General features: G+C 42.4%; 1 protein-coding gene across 4 annotated transcripts in view; it reads right to left on the bottom strand.

The window, feature by feature from the left end:
* The window catches only part of SMIM36 (small integral membrane protein 36), an 82,823-nt gene that overhangs the window by 22,854 nt on the left and 36,645 nt on the right, over window positions 1-23,324 (bottom strand). The window contains exons 2-3 of one of the 4 annotated variants that reach the window (XR_012425624.1): window positions 22,022-22,197; window positions 21,470-21,926 (exon numbers count right to left, since the gene is read on the bottom strand). The exons of 2 other annotated variants lie outside the window; for them this stretch is intronic. The gene's annotated coding sequence lies outside the window, so the exon portion shown is untranslated. Of the gene's footprint in view, window positions 1-21,469; window positions 21,927-22,021; window positions 22,198-23,324 lie in introns of those variants that run through there. One more of the 4 variants, XM_074019268.1, reaches the window with a different exon arrangement.

Below are 23,324 nucleotides of genomic sequence, written 5' to 3'. Positions count from 1 at the left end.
TGTAGGTAGTTGAAGATTTACAGAGTGTATTTCCTACTCTGGGTGCAAAATGAAATTCAGGAAGTGAAGGTTGAGACTTGAACTTAGCATGCCAGTCCTGACCATTTCTGGCCTGAGGGACAACTCACCCTTTAAAGTCTCCCCAAATGTCCCCCTGCTCCAACCCTGAACCTCCTGCCTCAGATCACAAGGGGTCTCAGCACTTGGTTACCAGATGAACAGACTCCTAGGGTAGAAGGAAGCCAGGGAGCAGCTACAGGGGATACTTTTAAAGTAAAACCATATAAAACTTTAGAAGGAAAGTGATATGCCCAGCCCAGAGAGACTTTCTTTAAAAAATTCATAATTGAATAAAATAGAACAGATTGGTTGTGAAACCCATTATTTTGAGTGCTGGTTACAGCAAGTCTAAGTTGGAAAAGATCTTATAATTTTGTGAAACTCTTAATTTCACAAGAGAAGGGCCCAGAGAGGTAAAAATTATGTCTCTTAGGCCCCACAGTCATTAATTGCAGAGGACTGAACAAATGTCTAGATATACTCAGACCACTTGACTACTTCCCCTTCCTACCATCAAAACAAAACGAACTGACCCCTCAATCAAAAACTGAGTTATATTCTGGCAGGAATGACGTCATTTTATTATTATACAATTCCCTAAAAGGTGGAATTTCATCAATGGCGGTAACTGCATTAATGAATATTTAAGAAGTAAGAAAGGGAAGGCTTGAATTGTGTGGACCAAGAAAACACTAAATAATCTAGAATTCAGGTGGGGGTTTTGATTATAAGCTTGCATCAGGTCTGTTTATGGCATTTCTTGGAAGTGAAGTAATTCACTGCAAGCTTGTCAAGAATTGGTCTTGGGGCCCCCGGGCATGGTGGCTCATGCCTGTAATCCCAGCAGGTTGGGAGGCAGAGGCAGGCGGATCACCTGAGGTCAGGAGTTTGAGATCAGCCCGGCCAACACGGCAAAACCTCATCTGTACTAAAAAATACAAAAAGTAGCCAGGCATGATGGTGTGCACCTATAATTCCAGCTACTTAGGAGGCTGAAGCAGGAGAATTGCTTGAACTCAGAAGGCAGAAGTTGCAGTAAGCCAAGATTTCACCACTGGACTCTAGCCTGGGCAACAGAATGAGACTCTGTCTCAAAAAAAAAAAAAAAGAATTGCTCTTGACATGGTTCCATGTTCTCTCCTTGAGAAATATCCATTATATAATGGAATATTTTGAGTAGCAAGGCAAAGTGACTAGGAGTGACAGCTCGCTTCCACTACTGTCCGATCCAGGGCAAGCTTTTCAGTTTCTTCATCATTGAAGTGAGAAGAATATTACTGCCTATCTCACAGAGTTGTGGAGATTAAATGAGTTGCTAATATAATGTCTTACAGCCCTGTCTGGCACTAGCACACACTCTGTAAACATTAGCTGTTATTATTACCAAGAAAGGATGCAGTACTCAAACTTTCTTAAGTGGTCTTTTGATAAAGATGCCCAGGACATGGTAAGAAAAAGGAGAGTTAGTCTCTGTATGCAATGGTGGTAGACAGGGAAACAATAAGCACAAGAAAATCTCAGATCAGTGATTTCTGTTGGAGACCAGATTATTCAGTACCTAGACTGGAAAGAAAGAGTGTCTCTCCTATCAGGTTTGGGGTTAAAGTTTCAAATTGTAATTCAATTCATTAAAACATTGCCAAATATGGATATGGGCCAGGTATTGTGCCAAGTACCTAGGAATAGGAGACAAGGATGATGAGCTTACGCACTACAGTCTAGAGACCTGGAAAATTCCATGACACTGGCTGAAGGGAATCACTCTATTTACTCTCATTATTGCCGTTATTTGTAAGCTTCCGGAGCCTTATTTATTTTTCTTTTAGTTCTTTAATTATTCTCAGAGTTCAAACAGAGGTAGATCCACAGGATAAAACAGCAGATAAGGTCATCTACAGAAGGGACTTACTTGAGGATGTGATTAGATAATATTCAATGAGTGATGTGTTAACATTCTTTCCACCCATCCAGTTGTCATCTGAAAAACAACCTCAGGTCAGGAAATTAGCTCAGCGTAGACATGAGAAGCTAAGGTTTCTTCAGAGGAGGTTTTTGCTTTGTCTGGAGGTCAGTATTATCACTACTAATTTTTCCCCCATATGATAATTTATTACATGTCACGCAGATGGGCTCAAACCCTGGCTTCCCCTAATAGTGGCTATGAGGCTTTAGACAATCAGTCTCTCAGTTTCCATATCCTTTTATTTTATTATAGTAAAATATACATAGCATAAAATTTATCATTTTAACCATTTTTAAGTGTACAGTTCAGTAGCATTAAGAACATTCGCAATGTTGTACAACCATCATCACGATCCATTTCCAGAACTCGTTCATCATCCCAAGCAGAAACTCTGTGCCCATTGAATGATAACTTCCATTCCCCTCTGCATGGCCCCTGGTAATCACCACTCTACTTTCTTTCTCTGTGAACTTGCCTGTTCTAGGTACCTCATGGAAGTGGAATCGTATATTTCTCCTTTTGTACGTGGTTCATTTCACTTAGCATAATGTCTTAAGGTTCACCCATGTTGGAGCATGTATCAGAATTTCATTCCTTTCTAAGGCTGAATAATCTTTCATTGTATGTCTATACCACATTTTCTTTATCCATTCATCTGTCAGTGGACATTTCAGTTGTTTCCACCTTTTGGCTATTGTGTTCATAGCTGGTAAAGGGGATGTAATATCTATTTCACAGATTGTTGTGAGGATAAGATAGTAGGTGCTCAGTTAATGCTATGTTCTTTTCTCCCTGGCATAAAAGCTATTTATTTATTTACTTATTTATTTAATTTAGTTTTGAGATGGAGTCTTGCTCTGTTGCCCAGGCTGGAGTGCTGTGGCACAATCTCGGCTCACTGCAAGCTCTGCCTCCCGAGTTCATGCCATTCTCCTGCCTCAGCCTCCTAAGTAGCTGGGACTACAGGCACCCGCCACCATAACCGGCTAATTTTTTTGGTATTTTTAGTAGAGATGGGGTTTCACCATGTTAGCCGGATGGTCTCAATCTCCTGACCTCATGATCCACCTGCATCGGCCTCCCAAAGTGCTGAGATTACAGGCTTGAGCCACCATGACTGGCCAAAAGTTCTTATATTTCCTTTAAGGCCCAAGTAAGGGAGTGTGATGAAAAGGACAGGATAATTCTTTTCCTATTTCTGTGCCTCTTTTGATTTATCTGTTATAATTTCTCTAATTAATGCTTGGCTCTTCAAATTATTTACGGGAGGAAGTTTTCCAGAGGATATGGTCGGGGGTTGGGAGGGGGAAGTGGGAGAGATGGGCTGGATGAGGGTAGAAGACAGAAACAGACATCCAGTTGGTTATATGTTGCTAAGCCTAAGAATGTTTGTTAGCTGAAGGATCTGTTAACTTTTTCCAAAACAGTAATAGTGCTTACTGCAGAGATAGCGATCTTTGAAACTTGACCCTCCTTATTGCAAAAGCCCGAGGTGTTCAGATCTGGGCCATCAGGACTGGGAAGTGAAGATGTTTTACCTCACTTCATCCTTTTCTTCTTCTAGGGCAACTACTTCACCCCAATATGTAGTAGGACAGGGCAAAAGGTCGTGTTTTTCTTCTGTAACTTAAAAGAAATAATGTATTTCAAAGGATCCTGAGAAAGAACATATTTTATCTTGAATTCTTGTGTAATGTAAGTGGTATAAGGGCTACTGGGCAAGCCAACTGTACTAAGTCCCTCTCTTTAGAAAGCAAATGTCTAGACAGCTGGAAGGACCTGTCTATCCGGGGTCATAAACAGGTTGGTTTAGAGTAGGGACTAAAATCTTGATCACTTTACATCTAGCTAAGTATGTTCTTTTGTGCTTTACAGATCAACTGGTTTAAAGTTGATTTTCCAAACTTCGAGTTTTAAGGGAAATGGATAGGATACTCTTTTTTTAAATTATTTTTATTATTTTGAGACAGAGTCTTGCTCTGACGCCCAGGCTGGAGTGCAGTGATCTACGCTCACTGAAAACTGACCTCCCTGGTTCAAGTGATTCTCGTGCTTCGGCCTCCCAAGTAGCTGGGACTACAGAATCATGCTGCCATGGCCAGCTCATTTTTTGTGTTTTTAGTAGAGAGGCGGTTTTGCCATGTTGGCTAGGCTGGTCTGGAACTCCTGACATCAAGTTACCTGCCCGCTTTGGTCTCCCAAAATGCTGGGATTACAGGAGTGAGGCACTGAGCCTGGCCCAGGAGACTCTTACTAAAGGGTTTCTGGAAGTTTCTGTTGGGAGCTGCACTCATTGAGTAAACACCTACTGTGTGCAAAGCCCAATATTGAGCACTATGAAGGAGAAATGAAAGAAACAAAAGTCATGGAATGGGGACCCTGGAAAAAAGAAAACTGGATACCTGAAAATAGTATGAGGGTTTATTTGGGGTGGGGTGATCACTGATAGATGCAATGGACTGAAGGACGATCCCCCCAAAAGGTATGCCCATGTCCTTATCTCCAGAAACTGTGACTATTATTTTATGTGGTAAAATATTGAACATGACTTTATAATGACATAAGATATGATTAAGTTACATGTTGACAGTAGGAGTTTATCCTGGAGTACCCAGATGGACCCTAAATGCAATCACAAGTATGAAGAGAGGCAGGAGAAGTTTTGAGAGAGAAGAGGAGGCAGCAGTGTGACCAGGAAGGTTAAGATTTCAGTGATGTGGCCACAAGCCAAGGGAACTGCTGGAACCACCAAAAGGTAGAAGAGGCAAGCAATAGATTTTCTCTTGCAGCCTTTGGAGGGAGTACAGCCCCTCTGACACCTTAATTTCATACTCCTGCCTTCTAGAATGTGAAAGAAAAAAAAAATTCTGTTGTTTTAAGACACTCATTGTGTGGTACATTGTTACAGCAGTCAAGTGAAAACTAACAGCATATCTAATCTTTGGCCTTTTACATTTCTTCGTTGCTTTCCCTCAAGGGGTGTGGGGCAAATTCCTAATTCTTTTCTCTCTATCTAGTTCTGCTGCCATCAGAAGCATAGAACATGGATCTTACAGTGTTGCGAGTAGATCACTTAGTCTCCTTTGGTTTCATTTCACAGGAAACATGGTGGAGGCTCAGAGAGGTGAAGCGACTTGCCCACACTTACACAGTTGCTGAGTGTGAGCCCACACGTGGAACCCGGGTACAATACCCAGGTAGTACTCCTTGCTTTCTGCTTACAGCCTAGAGAGAGGGAACTTGCAGCTGAGTTAGGAGACAGAGGCTCACAGCACAGGGCAATACTGGCAGAGTGTAGACAACAGGTTTAGGCACCTGTGAGTTTACACAGTAACACTGGAGAGTCAACCAACTTTACCTCCAAGAATACCTCTCTAATCTGCCCGCTTCTTTCTATCTCCTTTGCCAGCAACTCTCTGCTTAAAGATCCCTAGTGGCCTTTTTTTTTTTTTTTTTTTTTTTGAGACAGAGTCTCGCTCTGTCACCCAGGCTGGAGTGCAGTGGTGTGATCCTGGCTCACTGCAACTTCCGCCTCCTGGGTTCAAGTGATATTCCTGCCTCAGCCTCTTGAGTAGCTGGAATTGCAGGTGTGTGCCACCACGCCTGGCTAATTTTTGTATTTTTAGTAGAGGTAGGGTTTCACCATGTTGGTCAGGCTGGTCTCGAACTCCTGACCTCGTAATTCGCCCTCTTCAGCCTCCCAAAGTGCTGGGATTACAGGCGTGAGCCACTGCACCTGGCCCATAGTGGCTTCTTATCATCCGTAGACTAAGACCCCCATTCCAGTTGGTGGCATAACAGGACCCTACGTGATCCAATACTGGCACCTTCCCCAACCTCATTTTCGACCAGTGTCTCCATCCATCACCCTCCTTCAGCACCTCCAGCTGGGCTGACCTTGGGTTGTCCTTGAAGCAGGCCAAGGTCTTTCTTGTCTTTGTGTCTTTGCACTTGCTCTTGTCTGCCTGGAATACTTTCCCCGTGGCTCTTCCTGTGGCTGACTTATGTTTTATCTTCAAGTTTCAGCTCACATAGCTCCCCACAGAGGCTTTGAAGTGGCTATTTCCTCCTTATGTTTCTTATCACAGGCTGAAACAGTCTTGTTTATTTGTTGTCTTCTCTTGCCACTAGATTAAAAATGCTGTGAAAAGTCCTTGAGAAAGATATACCCTCTTTGTACCTGGCACAGTGTCTGACACTGTAGATACTTAATAAATATCTGTTGAATGAATGAATTTACCAGTTTTCTTAAACTGGGCTGCCTAAGGAATTTACTATATATTTTCTGCACAGAAGATTTAAGATTTTTTTCTTTCCTCCTGAGCAATGCATATCAAAGCCTCTGAAAAATTCTAATGTATTTTAGACTGTATGCAGTGGCTCACGCCTGTAATCCTAGCATTTTGGGAGGCCAAGGCGGGAGGACCACTTGAGGCCAGGAGTTTGAGACCAGTCTGGGCAGCATAGTGAGACTTTGTTGCTACAAAATATAAAAAGATTTAAAAAATTAGACAAGCATGGTGGTGGGTGCCCTCAGCAACTTGGGAGGCTGAGGAGGGAGGATCACTTGAGCCCAGGAGTTTGAGGCTGCAGTAAGCCATGATTGGGCCACTTCCAGCCTGGGTGACAGCGTGAGACTCAATCTCTCCAAAAAAAAAAAAGGAAAACACTTTTAATAAGTCCAGCATATTTGACCCAAATATGGTTTTAATAAACTCAAGTATATTTGACCATACATCCTATTTTTCAGGAATTTGTGTAAATGTTTCCGAATATAGATGTTCTCCAGAACAATTAAGAGAACTCCTGGTGTAGAAACTGGTAACAGCTGCATCCAGTTAAACCAGCAGCTCATTTGAAAATATCCGGTTGACTCCAGGCAGCAGCGTGTGTGCGTACACACAGTTTCATGTATAGAAACAGCAGGGTGAAGTCGCTAACAGAGCTGGGGTAGTGATAGTGATAGGGGAGGAAAACTCATAGGGCTGGAGAGGTGGAGGATTATGACCTCGGCCATGGATTTCAAATTCTGTCTGGAGGTGACTTAGAGTGGAGCAAGTTCTCAGCTTCTCAGTGGGAGTCTGACCGTGAGTCTGGACAAACTAAGAGCTTGCTGTGTACAGCGCACAGAAAGATCCAGCTCTGCTGCCTCCACGTGCTCTGCTCACACAGTGGCCGTCCCATTCCAGAAAATGGGCTTTGTCATCACTCAGCTCACATCCTGTCTCTGGGTGACCTGAGAGTGACCTATACATGTTTGACTTTGCTTTCTAATAGAAAAAATAATGCCATCAGTTGTTGCTGTATATTTTGGTACTCTCCTCCTGTGCAAATTGTGTCCTTCCTTAGACATATAACTCCACTGAGAACAAAGGCCCTTAGGTCATCACTCATTAAATAAGTTTAAAAAGAAAAAAACCCTTTGATAGAGAGGGAAGTAAGATGCTCAGTGATCCAAGTCTCCATGGGGAGGGCTGGGAATAGGTGGCTGTGTTTGGATGCTCTTACCACATCCTTTTCTCTGAAGTACACCACCTGGGCAGTTCCTTAGAATATGAGACCATGGGCTGGGTGTGGTTGGCTCATGCCTGTAATCCCAGCACTTAGGGAGGCTGAGGTGGAAAAGGTCACTGGAGCCCAGGAGTTCAAGGCCAGCCTGGACAACATAATGACACCCTATCCCCCATACACAACAGAATTTTTAAATTAGCCAGGCCTGGTGGTAGACACCTGTAGTCCCAAGTCACTTGGAAGGCTGATGCAGGAGGATGGCTTGAGTCCAGGAGTTTGAGGCCGCAGTGAGCTATGATCATGCTGCTGCACCCTAGCCTGGGTGACAGAGAAAGACCTTGTCTCAATAAATAAATAAGTAAGTAAATAAATAGTAAACCCATGCAGTTAGGTTTTGAAAAATTTAGATCACTCCAGTTTTCTACTCTTCTGCCTTCCTTTCACTTTTAAAGGCCTGCAAACCATAGAAATCATCCTATAGGTTTCTTGGTAAGTTCAGCACTGATCCAAATAAAATATACCAGGATCCTTGTTCTGGGAATGGCAGTAACGATCTCCAGAATAATAACGATCTCCAAAATAAATAACGTTTATTATTTAAAAAACAATGTTTTTTAAAATAATAGCTTATTTTTAAACTTTGTACTAAAGTATATCATATACGCCAAAACGTGCACATGTCATTGGTGTACACAGAATGGATTCTTAGAAGTTGAACACACCTTTATAACTAGCACTGAGAACAAGAATCAGAACATTACCAGATCCCCCAGAGGCGCCTGCTGTTTCCTCCCACCCCTGCAGGTAGGAATATACCACAATTTATTTATTAGTTATGCTATTAATGGGTGATTCCCAGGTTTTAACAGTAAAATAGATATTTAGAGTAGTTGGGTCAAGACTAAGTAGGGCAGTGGGATAGATCGTCATTGGGCATTGTCTGAAATAACTTAGTGTTTTCCCCTTTTCAGGATTAGTAGCAGAACTCTCTGATGCTCTAGGAAATATCTACCTGCATGGCATCATGGGAATTTGCAGTCTGGTCTGACTCCATTAGTTCTCTGTGCATAGAAATGTCAAGCTAGAAGGGGATCAGGGCAAGTTAGAGCCAAGCCCACTTCCTCTTCTCTCCAGCAGAAGGGTCATTAGCTGCATCAGTGTCAGCTGAGCAGCGATGGAACTGTTGACAAAACCAGAAGTAACTTTCCTGGGAAGTTGGTTTTAAGTAGGTGTTTGGTGTGAGTCTTTGGAATATTCATATTTAACAAGTGGGTTTAGAAAGATGTTTATTAAAAAGGAGGAAGCGTTAAGAGATAAATGAAGCCCCCAAATAAATTATCTCAGACAAAACAAGCTTTCAAAATAAGATAGGAAAAACTGAGAAAGGAAAGTGTCCTGTGGCATTTTGATGTGCATTACAAAAGATAAAGAACCGCTGAGGTCAGAAATCATCCTGGCTGGATTTACCTCCTCGCTAAAAAATAAAAAAGCTGTAGGGATTACCCTTATAAAAACCCTCACAAAACAAATACCTGTATTGTTTTGCTTTTAAAAGGATCACACATTATTTTTTAAGACCTAGAAAACATAGAAAAACAGAAAGTAAAAATTTTTAATATTAATTTAACAACTGGGGATAACCACTGATTAACATTTTGATGGGTATCCTTTGAGTCTATACATGTATTTACATGCCTTTTTCCATTAATGATGATAGTATACTTACTGCTTTGAAACTTGCTTTATTTCACTACAAGTGTGTGATGGGCTTTCTATGCTTGTGATACATGTTTAGTGAAACAAAGCAAGATAAACTTGCACAGGCAAGTTTAAAACCTCTGGCTTCTTATTTGAGGAAAACATAATACAGAAGGTAAAATAATCAAAATAAACTTAAAATCTTCACGATGCATCATAAATATTTTCCCATGCCAGTGACTACTGTTCTACAATATGAGATTTAATTACCATATTTTTTTTTCATCATGAAGAGATCCCATAATTTAATGTATTCCCTATGCGTGGGCATTAGGCAATTTTGCATTATTCATTACTAGAACAAACACTGCAATGGATTCTCTTAGAGAAAAATATACGCGCACATTCATTATCATATACTTAGAATAAATTCCTGGAAGAGAAATTGCTCAGTCAAATGCTATGCCCTTTTCAAAGCATTTTGACACTGATTCCCAAATTGCCCTCTGGAGAGGTTGTACTGATTTACAGTCCCACCAGCAGTGTTTATGAGCGTTTGCCAATGCTGAGTAAGTGCAAGCATTTGAAGAAGTCTTTGGCAATATGATAGGGAATACATGGTAGTTTGTGGATTCTTTAACTTATGTTGTGCATAGAGTATAAATCCTCATCTGGTCTCCAATGCCTTTCACAACAGGACTGCCACCTATCTTCCTGGCCTCATCTCATCTCCTTCTATTCCTCTCCCACCACCCCCACCCTCGCCCCCTCCCCACACTTTTATTCAAACAGGATTCATACATTCTTAACTTTATGCTTATTCTCCCTAGATGACACTCATGTTCCATCCACTCTCACCTTAGCCTTCTGTAATCTCTTAAAATCTATTAATATCATTTGACACCAGGTGAAGTGGCTCATGCCTATAATCCCAGCACCTTGGGAGGCCAAGGTGGGAGGATCAATTGAGCCCAGGAGTTTGGGACCAGCCTGGGCAACATAGTGAGACCTCGTCTCTATGAAAAACCAAAAAAATTAGCCAGTCATGGCGGAGCATGCCTGTGGCTTCAGCAACTCCAAGAAGGCTGAAGTGGGAGGATTGCTTGAATTCGGGAGGTTCGGGCTGCAGTGAGCTGTGATCATGCCACTGCACTCCAGCCTGGGCAACAAGAACGAAATTGTCTCAAAAAAAAAAAGCCAGGGGCGGTGGCTCATGCCTGTAATCCCAGCACTTTGGGAAGCTGAGGTGCATGGATCATTTGAGGTCAGCAGTTTGAGACCAGCCTGGCTAACATGGTGAAACCCCGTTTCTACTAAAAATACAAAAATTAAATGGGCTTGGTGGCATGCACCTGTAATCCCAGCTACTTGGGAGGCTGAGGTAGGAGAATCACTTAACCCCAGGAGGCAGAGGTTGCAGTGAGCCAAGACCGCACCATTGCACTCCAGCCTGGGCAACAAGAGTGAAACTGTCTCAAAAAAAAAAAAAAAAAAAAAAAAGATCGTTTGAGACTGTTTCAAAGGCCATATCCCTCATCAGGTCTTTTCTTGTTACTCCCAAGCAAATGGACTCTTTCCCTTCTTCTCCTATAATTGTTTTATGGCAGTTAAATTTCCCTATGCAAATCACATCCATAGTTAGTTCCAGATTGAGGGCTATGGCCCATTCTTAATTGTCTCCTGTACTAGGGACAAGTCACCTTTCCCTCCTCTGCCTCAGTTTTCTCATCTGTAAAGCAAAGAACGCTAATTCAGATTAGATGATTTTTTTTTTCTTTTTTTTTTTTTTTTTTTGAGATGGAGTCTCGCTCTGTCACCCAGAGCTGGAGTGCAGTGGCGAGATCTCGGCTCACTGCAAGCTCTGCCTCCCGGGTTCTCGACATTCTCCTGCCTCAGCCTCCTGAGTACCTGGGACTACAGGCAGCTGCCACCATGCCCAGCTAATTTTTTGTATTTTTAGTAGAGACGGGGTTTCACTGTGTTAGCCAGGATGATCTTGATCTCCTGACCTTGTGATCCACCCGCCTCGACCTCCCAAAGTGCTGGGATTACAGGCGTGAGTCACTGCGCCCAGCCCAGATTAGATGATTTTTAAGTACCAATTGACCTTTAACAATTTATCATTCCAACTTTTTTCCCACAGTAGACAAACCATCAATTCTTACATATGACTTATTGCACAACTAGGACAGTGATCCTTAAATTTCTTAAAGCCACAGATGCCTTTGAGAATCTGATTGAAAGCCTTGAGCCCTAATTTTCCCCAAATAAATTTAGAGATATGGGTATTCAAGGACAATGTGGTTGTTAAACCATCTGTTTAAGGGCCCAAGATTAAGAATTTGGCTGTTTAAGTCTGTGTTTGTGCTTCTCCTGAATATAGCAGGAAGATTCAATAAATATTTTTCACTGTGAATCATATTTAAACAGGAAGGTGAATACTAAAAATAATTATGTGGGTTTACTCTTGGGACTTAACTATAAGTTTCATTACTTTTAGGTTACCCTTAGTGTTAAATCTCCACTCATGTGAACACATTAAAAAGGCAAATTGAGAGGCTTTCAAAGTACATTCAAAATCAGCCATGCCCTTTAGTCTTTTAGGCACCATTAAACATCCAGCATTTTGATAAATCCTACATAGCAGTTTGTGGTTTCAGATTTCCTGTGTGAGAGGATTGTGAATGGGTAAGCAGTCATAATGTAATGTTATTCCTCAAACATGAGGACACAGATTTTTGTGAAATTAATTCATGGTCATAAGAGTAGATTGGGAAAGGATAAAAGGATAAACCAGGCAGTTTTCAAATAAATCTGCCTTACTAGAAAATACATAAATGGGCCAGGTGTGGTGGCTCATGCCTGTGTTCCCAGCACTTTGGGAGGCTGAGATGGGTGGATCACGAGGTCAGGAGACTGAGCCCATTCTGGCCAATATGGTGAAACCTCGTCTCTACTAAAAATACAAAAAAAAAATTAGCTGAGCGTGGTGGTGCACACTCATAGTCTCAGATACTCAGGAGGATGAGGCAGGATAATTGCTTGAACCTGGGAGGCAGAGGTTGCAGTGAGCTGAGATCTCACTATTCCTCTCAAGCCTGGGTGACACGAGTGAAATTCCGTCTCAAACAAACAAACAAAAATTGACAGCTCTCAAGATCTTTAAAAAAAAATTTTTTTAATTTTTTTTTTTTGAGACGGAGTTTTGCTCTTGTTGCCCAGGCTGGAGTGCAGTGGCACAATCTTGGCTCACTGCAACCTCCGCCTCCCAGGTTCAAGCCATTCTCCTGCCTCAGCCTCCCAAGTAGCTGGGATTACAAGCGCCCACCACCATACCCAGCTAATTTTTGTATTTTTAGTAGAGACGGGGTTTCACTATGTTGGCCAGTCTGGTTTCAAACTCCTGAACTCAGGCGATCCACCCGCCTCAGCCTCCCAAAGTGCTGGGATTACAGGCGTGAGCCACCGTGCCGGCCTTTTTTAATTATTTAAAAAAAAAAAAATATATTGACAGCTCTCGAGATCTTTATCTGGCTATCTCACTATAGGGAAAAATACTTGACTATATCATTAATCCAAAGGATGATGCCTGTTCTTGAGATTAGTGGAGGTACAGAATTGGGATTTGTCTGCTAGCTGAACATCTTCACGTGAGTATGTGCTCCCTGCTTTTAGATTGTGTCTTTTCTCTTTTGTTTCTCCTTCCTACTTTACATTAAAGGGAGAGTAATGCAATATATCCTACTTAATTTGGGGGTATAAATTCTGTATTGTGAACCTGGATTTTTTTCCTCTCTTTTGAACCAATTATTTGGTGCAGTTCAGCAGTAAAACATGATCCGCTATCTGGACGTTCCATTACTCACTTTTTCCAATTGTTCCGCCATTCAAGCAAACAAACAGGCCCCCAATCACAATGTGCAGCGACAGCAGTTTAATTAATATTCCTTCTGACAATGCTGGCATAGCTGTCGATGACTTCCACTTGCGTGGAATTAATATGGGAGTGCCGGGAAAGGAAGACCCTGGTCCCTTTAAATAATAGGAAACAGGGGAATGGAAGTGCTGGGTAGAGGAGGGCGTGGTCCCTGGTTAGGGCTCCACCCCACGGACCTAGGTGAGGACAGATATTTCCTGCCCAAATGTTGCATTTCCCGACACCACACTGGCCTGCCACGCCCCATCCTGTGCCTATAACAACAGTTCCCCACCCTCCCCCACACACACCCTAGCGGGCAGCCAGACAGGAGGTCACACATCGGAAAGAGCATATCCGCTGAAGCAGACATAAGCGGCTGAAGAAGACACAAGCAGTTCACCCTTGAGAAGAGCAGGCCGGCAGAAGAGCATGCCCGCAGGCAATGGAGTTTGTCCAGGGCAGTCTGGCTGGGGCAGTGGGAGGAGAGCTGGGCTGCTGGAGGCCCCACTGCAGGGGAGGACTACCTCCCTTTTGGATCCTCCATCGGCTGAGAGCTACTTCACTCAATAAAATTTTACACTCATTCTCCAAGCCCACGTGTGATTTGATTCTTCCAGTACCCCAAGGCAAGAAACCCTGGGGTACAGAAATCCCTCTGTCCTTGTGATAAGGAAGAGGGTCTAATTGAGCTGGTTAACTCAAGCGGCCTGTAGATGGCAAACTGAGAGCACCCTGTAAGGCACGCCCACTGGGGCCTCGGGAGCTGTCGACATTCACCCCTAGATACTACTAACATTAATCCCTAGACACTGCCGTGGGGTTGGAGCCCCACAGCCTGTCGGTATGTATGCTCCCCTAGAGGTTTGAGCAGGGGTGCAGTGAAGATGCGAACCCCACCCCCATCGCACGCCCTGAGAGGGGGATTCCCATTTCAGAGTGAGAAGTTGACTCATACCATTGATGAATTTGGTTTTGAATGTTCTGTGTTGCTGTAAGTCATCTCTAGATGACCTGGGTTTGAGTCATCTCTCCAGAGAGTCACTGGGTCAAATTTTCTGCAGTTAGGTCCTAGATTTTTTGTTGTTGTTCAAACTTATCCTTCTGAAAATATGGCAAAACCCATTTGGTATATGTCCAATACATGTGGCGTATATGGGTCTTTTATGAGTTTGAATTTAAGGGACAAAAGTTGGCATAACTATCCTTGCCTCGGGGAAGTTGTCCCTGAGTCTCAAGGTGAGGGTAGGTCTACTGTTAGAAATCCTCATACCGTTGGGTTCTTTACAATTTTAGACTTACCGCTATCATATTTATACAATTGATTATGTAATTATTTGTTTACTGTATTCCTTCATAAGGAACTGTGTCCTCTAAAATGATTACCCCAAAGGTTTAGCAGCCTGCCTAGAATAGATGCTAAAAATGATTTCTTGACTGGGCATGGTCACTCACAACTGTAATCTGAGCACTTTGGGAGGCCAAGGCAGGAGGAGCGCTTGAGCCCAGGAATTCGAGACCAGCCTTGGCAGTGTGGCAAGACTCTGTCTCTACAAAAAGTAAAAATAAAAAGCCAGGCATGGTGGCATGTGTCTATAATCCCAGTGACTTCGGAGGCTGAGGCAGGGGGATTGTGCCTAGGAGTTGGTAGCTGTAACAAGCTATTATGGCACCACTGAACTCAGCCTGGGCAACAGAGTGAAACCCTGTCTCTCATAAATAAATAAATAAATAAATAAATAAATAAATAAATTTATTGAACAAATTGTTACTATTTATTATTATCACTAGTAGTAGTAGTAACATTTGTAGAGGTCTTTACGGTTTTCAAAGTCCTATACATTGTTAACTCATCATGGATAGATCTTAAAAACATAATGCTGGCAGGGCATGGTGGCTCACACCTGTAACCCCAGCACTTTGGGAGGCCGAGGCAGGTGGATCATGAGGTCAGGAGTTCAAGACCAGCCTGGCCAAGTTGGTGAAACCCTGTCTCTACTAAAACTACAAAAATTAGCCAGGCACGGTGGCAGGTGCCTGTAATCCCAGCTACTCGGGAGGCTGAGGCAGGAGAATTGCTTGAACCTGGGTGGCAGAGGATGCAGTGACCCGAGATTGTGCCACTGCACTCAGCCTGGGTGAGACTCTGTCTCAAAAAATAAATAAATAAATAAATAAATAAATAAATACAAAAAACAAAAATAAGACTATAATGCTGAATGAAAACAAAACAGCACAAGCTTGATGCCACAATACCATTTATGTAAATTTAAAACACATAAATACACGAATTAGCACTATGTAGGATTTAAGAATCCATGTGCACCTAAGCACATATAGTGAACACATGAGCTAAAGAGAGACTCTGGGAGAAGGAGATTTGTACTTGTGTAGAGAATAAATTAAGAAACATAATAAAATTAAGCAGGAGTGTGGCTTTGCCCAGACTGAAGGTAATAAGATATTGGGAACTGAGAAGTATAATTATCTCAACTCTAACTCAAGGCCCAGGAGAGGTAGAAGGGAGAGATTTGTGTACACTAGATTTTGGGAAAAAAATCTAAAATAATTATTTGAAACATATTTTGAGTGCGTTCAATTTTCCAAACACCTGATTCTTGACTCAACATCACCTTACTCCCCCAAAGCATTGTCCTATTCTTCTTCCCTCTCTCTTTTCTCTGGCTTATACACTCTGAAAATATCCTTGCTAAAAAGAAATGATTATCCATGCAACAACATGGATGAATCTCAATGCATAATACTAAATGGAAAAGCCATACTCAAGAGGCTACATACTGGTACAATACCATTTACAGGACATTCTGGAAAAGGTGAAACTATAGGAACAGAAATCAGATTAGTGATTGCCACGGACTGTGCTGGGGAAGAGAACTGATTACAGAGAAGCAGGAGGCTTGCTTCAGTCCAGGAGTTCCAAGCTGTAGTGAGCTGTGATCATGCCACTGCACTCCAGCCTGGACAACAGAGTGAAATCCTGTCTCAGAGAAACAAAAACGAATACAAAAACAAAGAAAAAACATAAGTAAATTCTTTATTTATGTATAAATTGTACCGTCCATTTAAACACAGAAAGCGAACACATTTCTACGAATATCCAGAAAAACAGAATTCATTTTTATGATCTTCATTTCTTTAATGAGGCAAAAAAGCAAAACAATAACCAAAAAGTACAGAATCCCACCAGTGGTGGTATTGAATGAGTTAAATGAGTTAAATGTCTCCTTGAAATCATCCTGTTTTTGATTCTGTAATGTGGTTAGTCAATAGAACAATTCAGGGCAGAGAATTCTTGTGGAAGAAGGCTGCAAATGTAGGTTACATTAGGGATCCTCTGAGACATTGGTCTGGAGTAGCAAATGGGAAAGATTGTAGATATGGTGATAGGCAAATTCATATTTTTCTGGGTAACTTGTTAGGGGGATAGTTAAGGTCTAGCTTGAAATAATTTTGGACAGATTTTAGGGCAAGCAGTTTGATGTTGTGGAAAGTGTATGGCCTTGGATTACATCTTGGATTTAGGTGGATAGACTTGGGTTTGAATATTGACTTCTCCAGTTAATACTTAAAAGTATTAAGTTAATATAAGTATTAAGTTAATTAATACTTAATTATCAATACTTACTAAGAAGTATATAAACTTAATATAAATATTAAGTTAATTAACCTCTGGCTTTTCATTTCTTCATCTGAAAAATGGGCTAATAAAAGCTTCCATGTGCGGGGCATGGTGGCTCATGCCTGTAACCTCAGCCCTTTGGGAGGTCAAGGCAGGAGGATCATTTGAGGCCAGGAATTCAAAACCAGTCTTAGCAACGTAGCAAGACCTCATCGCTACAAAAATTTAAAAAGTTAGCCAGATGACATGTGCCTGTAGTCTTAGCAACTCAGGAGACTGATATGGGAGGATCATTTGAGCCAAGGAGTTTGAAGTTGCAGTGAGCTATGATAGAACCACTGCGCTCCATCCTGGGCAACAGAGTGAGATTACGTCTCTAAGTAAGTAAAAATAAGTAAATACAAATTTTTAAAAATCTGGCATGCAGGGTTGTCATGAGGATTTGAAATAAAGAACTAAAACCATAATTTAGGTTTTTTTTTGAGACGGAGTCTCGCTCTGTGGCCAGGCTGGATTCTCACTCTGTGGCCAGGCTGGAGTGCAGTGGTGCGATCTCGGCTCACTGCAACATCTGCCTTCCGGGTTCAAGCAATTCTCCTGCCTCAGCCTCCCATACTTTAGTTTTTTAAGGGACTGGCACTTAATAGGTGTTCAACAATTCATAACACTTTAATATTTACTGTGGGTTAGAATGCACAATCTGTAATAGGTCAGGCCCAGAGACAGAATACTCAGGCCTATGGAGTTATGAGCCTCAGGTGTGGAGAGGTCCTTTGAAGGCCAATTACTATGTCTGACCAATCAAAGAAGACTCTTCCCAACCCCCCAAAAGCTGGATAACTCTGTTAAAGAGGCCTTTCCCACATGATCATAAATTTAATATCTAAGCTGGGGATTTATCTGCATTTACCGAAGAACATTTGACCTCTGAGTCAGAAGGAAAAGGTATTTTTCCTTTTCTTTTTTTTTTTTTTTTTTGAGACAGAGTCTCTCTGTTGCCCAGGCTGGGGTGCAGTGGCGCTATCTCGGCTCACTACAAGCTCCGCGCTGGGATTACAGGCGTGAGCCACCGCGCCCGGCGGTATTTTTCTTTTCTAATTGGAGTTCCACATGATCCTCCAGGCTATATATTAATACAGTAACTGCCCCCCATCCCTTATCCTCAGGGATATGTTCTAAGACCCCCAGTGGATACGTTAAACTTTACGTAGTTCTGAACTCAATATATACTATTATTTTTCCTGTAATGTCAATGATAAAGCTTAATTTATAAATTAGGCACAGTAAGAGACTAACAACAATAATTAATAATAAGACCAGACACGGTGGCTCACACCTGTAACCCCAGCACTTTGGGAGGCTGCGGTGGGAAGATTGCTTGAGCCTAGGAATTCAAAGCCAACCTGGGCAACAGAGTGAGAACCCATCTCTAAAAAAAGAAAAAAAAATTGTCAGCCATGGTGGCACAAGCCTTTAACTCAGTTACTTGGCTGAGGCAAGAGGATTGCTGGAGCCCAGGGGTTTGAGGCTGCAGTGAGTTATGACTTTGCCACTGCATTCCTGCCTGGGTGACAAGAGTGAGACTCTGTTTCTAAATAATAATAACATAACAATATGCTGTAATAAAAGTTATGTAAATGTGGTCTCTTATTATACTGTACTGAGAATAAGAGGGGACCACTGTAGTACAGTTAAAGGGTAGACAAATAATAATAGGAGAGTGTTGATTAGCAAGTCTGTGGCTTGGTGTGGCGGAAAGTGCTCTGCATTCGAAAACAGGAAGCCTGGGTAATTGATCTGTGTTTTTTTTCCCCAAAGAAGGTACTTGAGGTCATTGGTTGCCCCTTTTGGGGTTTCATTTTCTGACTATAAGAAAAGAGGATGTTGAAGGCCGGGTGCCTGTAATCTCAGCACCTTGGGAGGCTAAGTCAGGGCAATCACTTGAGGCCAGGAATTCAAGAGTAGCCTGGTCAACATAGCAAACCCCGGACTCTACTAAACATACAGAAATTAGCTTGGTGTGGTGGCATGGTAGAATATACTTTTGCATAAGTCCAGCTACTCGAGAAGCTGAGGCATGAGAATCGCTTGAACCCAGGAGGCAGAGGTTGCAGTGATCTGAGATCGTGCTACTGCACTCCAGCCTGGGTGACGAAGCAAGGCCCTGTCTCAAAAAATGAAACAAAAAAATGAAGCAAAACAAAACAAAAAAAGAGGATGTTAAATGACTTTTAAGGTCCTGTCCAGCTAGGATATTCTACTATTCTATGGTTTGAAACTGGAAAAGGAACTTAATTAATTGATTTATACAAGGCTCAATATGGTATTGATTCCACGTGGAGCCCTGTGCCATGTGCTGGAGAGTTAATGAACAACCTCCACCTAGGCCTTTCCTGAACTGAGCTTATATCTATTGCACTGCTACTTGTCTAGGGTCAGTTCCCATTCAATGCTTTCATCTGGAACATAGAGGGCATGTTAATTCCATTTGTAGGAAGTTCAGATCTGGTACTGTTGACCAAGATATTGTATGGCAGAATCAGGTTAAAAAAGAAAATTAAAACAAAACAAAACAAAAAAAACTTCTAGAGTTTGGAAAGATGGGCCAAGGCTCACAAGATAAATACATAAGATACAACTCAGTACACATGGAAGGAAAGTCTTCAACTCAGGTATAAAAGGCACAGGATAAGAAACATAGAATGGTAGCTTTAAGCATCTGCTCTGTTCTTCTGTTCAGGTTCTAGTTATAGGGATTACATAGTCACAAAGTAACAATTATCACAGAGTTGAAAAAGGATTGGGCCTCCCTAAGCTCTCCCCACCTGACAGTTATACAAATGCTATTGATAAAGATGGGAACCAGTTCCCTCATCTTTTCCACTCAATCTTTTCCTCCCTTTTCTTTCATTTGCTCCTTTGAGAGCAGGTGTGCCTTATCTAACATTGTATCCATTCCAGTGTCTTTAGTCCATAATTCTTGGATTTGCAAACAATAGGCAATTGATAAAATGGAAATAATACCTGACTTTATAGCAGTTCACGTGAAAATAAATTGAAGCATTTTAATTGATATCAGTCAACCGTGTGATGGAGCTGCCAGGAAATACCAAGATCACCTTGGGCTACACGAATAGAAGTGTAGAGTGGGCAGCAAGAGAACTCTGTGCTCTGTGCTGGGCAGACGAGTTCACAAACAATCTGTTCTATTCTGAGTATGACATTGAATGAGCAATATTACAATTGGAGATTGTTCAGACAAAATGAACAAATTAGGGACAGCACAGCAAAGTGCACTAACATCATTTTGGAATCAGACAGACTTATTTAGGTCCAAGTTCTGACACTTACTATGTCACCTTGGGGAAGTTACTTAACCTCTCACAGCCTCAGTTTACTTGTCTATATAATGGAAATAGTAGTAGTATCTATTTCATGGATTATGCCAACGACTATGATCATGGTAATCAATTATCATTTACATTTGGAGGGATTAGAGTTGTTTAGCCAGACGATTTGAAGACTTAGGAGTTGGGGTATGGGGTGTATGGGATATTATGTCTATCTTTAGATATTTGAACAATTGCTGTTGGAGGAGTTATTGTGCTTATGGTAGGTAGATGCATATGACAGAATTAGGTCAAATAGTGGGATATGCAGAGAAGATGACATTGCCTCAACACATGGCATAAATTTTTGACAATTAACTTTGTTTAAAAATGGAATTCAGTTCTTTCATCAGGTGGTGATTTCCAGGCCACAGTGAATGTTCAAGCAGAGACTGGTTTCTGTGTATCAGAAGGGTATATAGGAGAGTTCTGCACTGGCCAAATGAGTTTGGGCTATCACGGGTTCCCAAAATTGGCTATGCAAGAGAACCATCTAGCAGTAGAGCTCAGGGTCTCTAATAAGGTCCTTAGATGGTTTTGATGAAGCCAGTCTCTGCATAGGTGATTTAGATCCACTGGACTGCAGGATGGGTGTCCTTTCACCTACATTTTGTTATGTTGGGATTCCAGTAGGGAAGTGCTTTGAGCCAGGAGACAGGAAGATAAGAAAGTGCTGGCAGGGCATGGTGTCTCACCATGCCTGTAATCTCAGCACTTTGGGAGGCCGAAGTGGGTGGATCACCTGAGGTCGGGAGTTCAAGACCAGCCTGACTAACATGGTAAAACCCCGTCTCTACTAAAAATACAAAAAGCAAACAAACAAAAAATTAACCAAGTATGGTGGCACAAGCCTATAATCCCAGCTACTAGGGAGGCTGAGGTAAGAGAATCGCTTGAACCTGGAAGGCGGAGGTTGCAGTGAGCCGAGATTGCACTACTGTACTCCAGCCTGGGCAACAAGATCGAGACTTGGTCTCAAAAAAAAAAAAAAAAAGAAAGTGCCACACATATTTTGGAGTAATTTGGTTAGAAGAGAGGCTTCAAGTTTGGGAGCGGCTGGAGTCTGGTTTGAATGAGAAGTTATGGCAAGTATATGGAGAGCTTTAGATGCTAGGCATAGGAGTTTGCAGGTTACCAAGCAGGGATCCATGATAAATGTAGGACAAAAGAAGTTACAAATAATCACATTCTGAAAAGTTGAGCTAAATGATGAATAAAGACAAGTCCAGACATCGTATTTCTTCCCTCTTGGAGTTCTCAAGCACAGAACCTGTAGCTTGAGTTGTCATCCGTTTTCTTCATTTTGGAGCTCCTCTTCATCACACCGTGGGTGGTGATGATCCACAACGTTCCTGTTCCTTTCCAGGCCCAGGGAGTGGGCAGGAGGTGGAGCTTTCACTGAAGTGATTCTCTCAGCTGTAGAGGAAGCACCCTGGGTCTGCTTAACTGAAAAGCCACTGATCATGGACTTGGTGGTATCACAGGTGCCAAGGGCTGGAAGCCAAAGTTCAGAGTTTCCTCTTAAGGAGCAAGTTCTTTTGCATAAGTCCAACCTGCTGACTTCCTCCGTGTAAGTGCTTTTGTTCTTATCTCAAGGCAATTCTTAAGTTAATTAGTTGCAATTATTAGCTCTGCTGCAGTGGAATGCACAGTAACAGAAGGGGGAAATGAGGCCATCAGGGAGATGCAGTTGGGTGTTCTGAGACAAGACACAGAGGAACTGTAATTCGTTACACTCACCAATTAAGTCTGAAGAAAGAAAGAAAACAACAGCAACAACAATAAAACCAAAACCTGCTCCATCCAAATAGAAACACAAAGGATGAGGCAAATATTATACTTACACAGCGTTTGCTCTAATGTCTGACCACATCCAGAGGCCATGAAATGTCCCTGAGGATGGTTTCCCTTGAGAGTAAGTCACAGCAGGCAGAAAGAGCAGTGGGCTTTGTTAGGAGCTATAGACTCAAAGGCTTCTTTTTATTAGCTGTAGGGATTTAGGGCCAGTCAGTTCCATCACCTATAGAATGAAAACAGAGACACCAACCTCAAAGGGTGTTGGAGCCTTACATAGGAAGCACCTTCGACCAAATTTTTAGTTTGATAAATGCAGGTTGAGTCTGTGATTGTCTCTACTGCAACCTGGTTTTCCTGCTCGGCCGTGTCAGGCCTCTGAGCCCAAGCTAAGCCATCACATCCCCTGTGACCTCCACGTATACATCCAGATGGCCTGAAGCAACTGAAGAACCACAAAAGAAGTGAAAATAGTCAGTTCCTGCCTTAACTGATGACATTCCACCATTGTGATTGTGATTTGTTCCTGTTCCACTCTAACTGATCAATTGGTCTTGTGACATTCCTTCTCCTGGACAGTGAGTCTCAGGAGCTCCCCACTGAGCACCTTGCAACCCCCACCCCTGCCAACAAGAGAAAAATCCCCTTTAACTGTAATTTTCCACCAGCTACCCAAATTCTATAAAACTGCCCCACCCCTATCTCCCTTTGCTGACTCCTTTTTTGGACTCAGTCCACCTACACCCAGGTGATTAAAAAGCTTTATAGCTCACACAAAGCTTCTTCACACGGACGCGCGTAACATTTGGTGCCAAAAACCTGGGACAGAGGGACTCCTTCGGGAGACCGGTCCCCTGTGCTTGCTCTCACTCCGTGAGGAGATCCACCTACGACCTCAGGTCCTCAGAGCAGCCCAAGGAACATCTCACGGATTTCAAATTGGGTAAGCAGTCTCTTCACTCTCTTCTCCAGCCTCTCTTGCTACCCTTCAATCTCCCTGTCCTTCCAGTTCCAGTTCTTTTTTCCTCTCTAGTAGAGACAAAGGAGACACATTTTATCCATCAACTCAAAAACTCCGACATCGGTCACAGATTCGAGAAGACAGACTTCCCTTGGTGTCTGATCATAGCAGGGACGCCTGCCTTGATCACTCACCCACATTTCACTGGTGTCTGATCACTGCGGGGACGCCTGCCTTGGTCATTCACCCATATTCCCTTGGTGGCAAGTCAATTGCGGGGACACCTGCTTTGGATGCTCACCCACATTACAGCCTAGGGCTGCTCACCCACCCCCTTCTCCATGTCTCTACGTTTCTCTTTAAACTTACCTCCTTCACTATGGGCAACCTTC

The sequence above is a fragment of the Macaca fascicularis genome, chromosome 16 (genome assembly GCF_037993035.2).
Source record: "Macaca fascicularis isolate 582-1 chromosome 16, T2T-MFA8v1.1".
NCBI lineage: Eukaryota > Metazoa > Chordata > Mammalia > Primates > Cercopithecidae > Macaca > Macaca fascicularis.
Note: the sequence above shows the minus strand (reverse complement) of the source record. Positions and strands in the feature narration are given on the sequence as shown.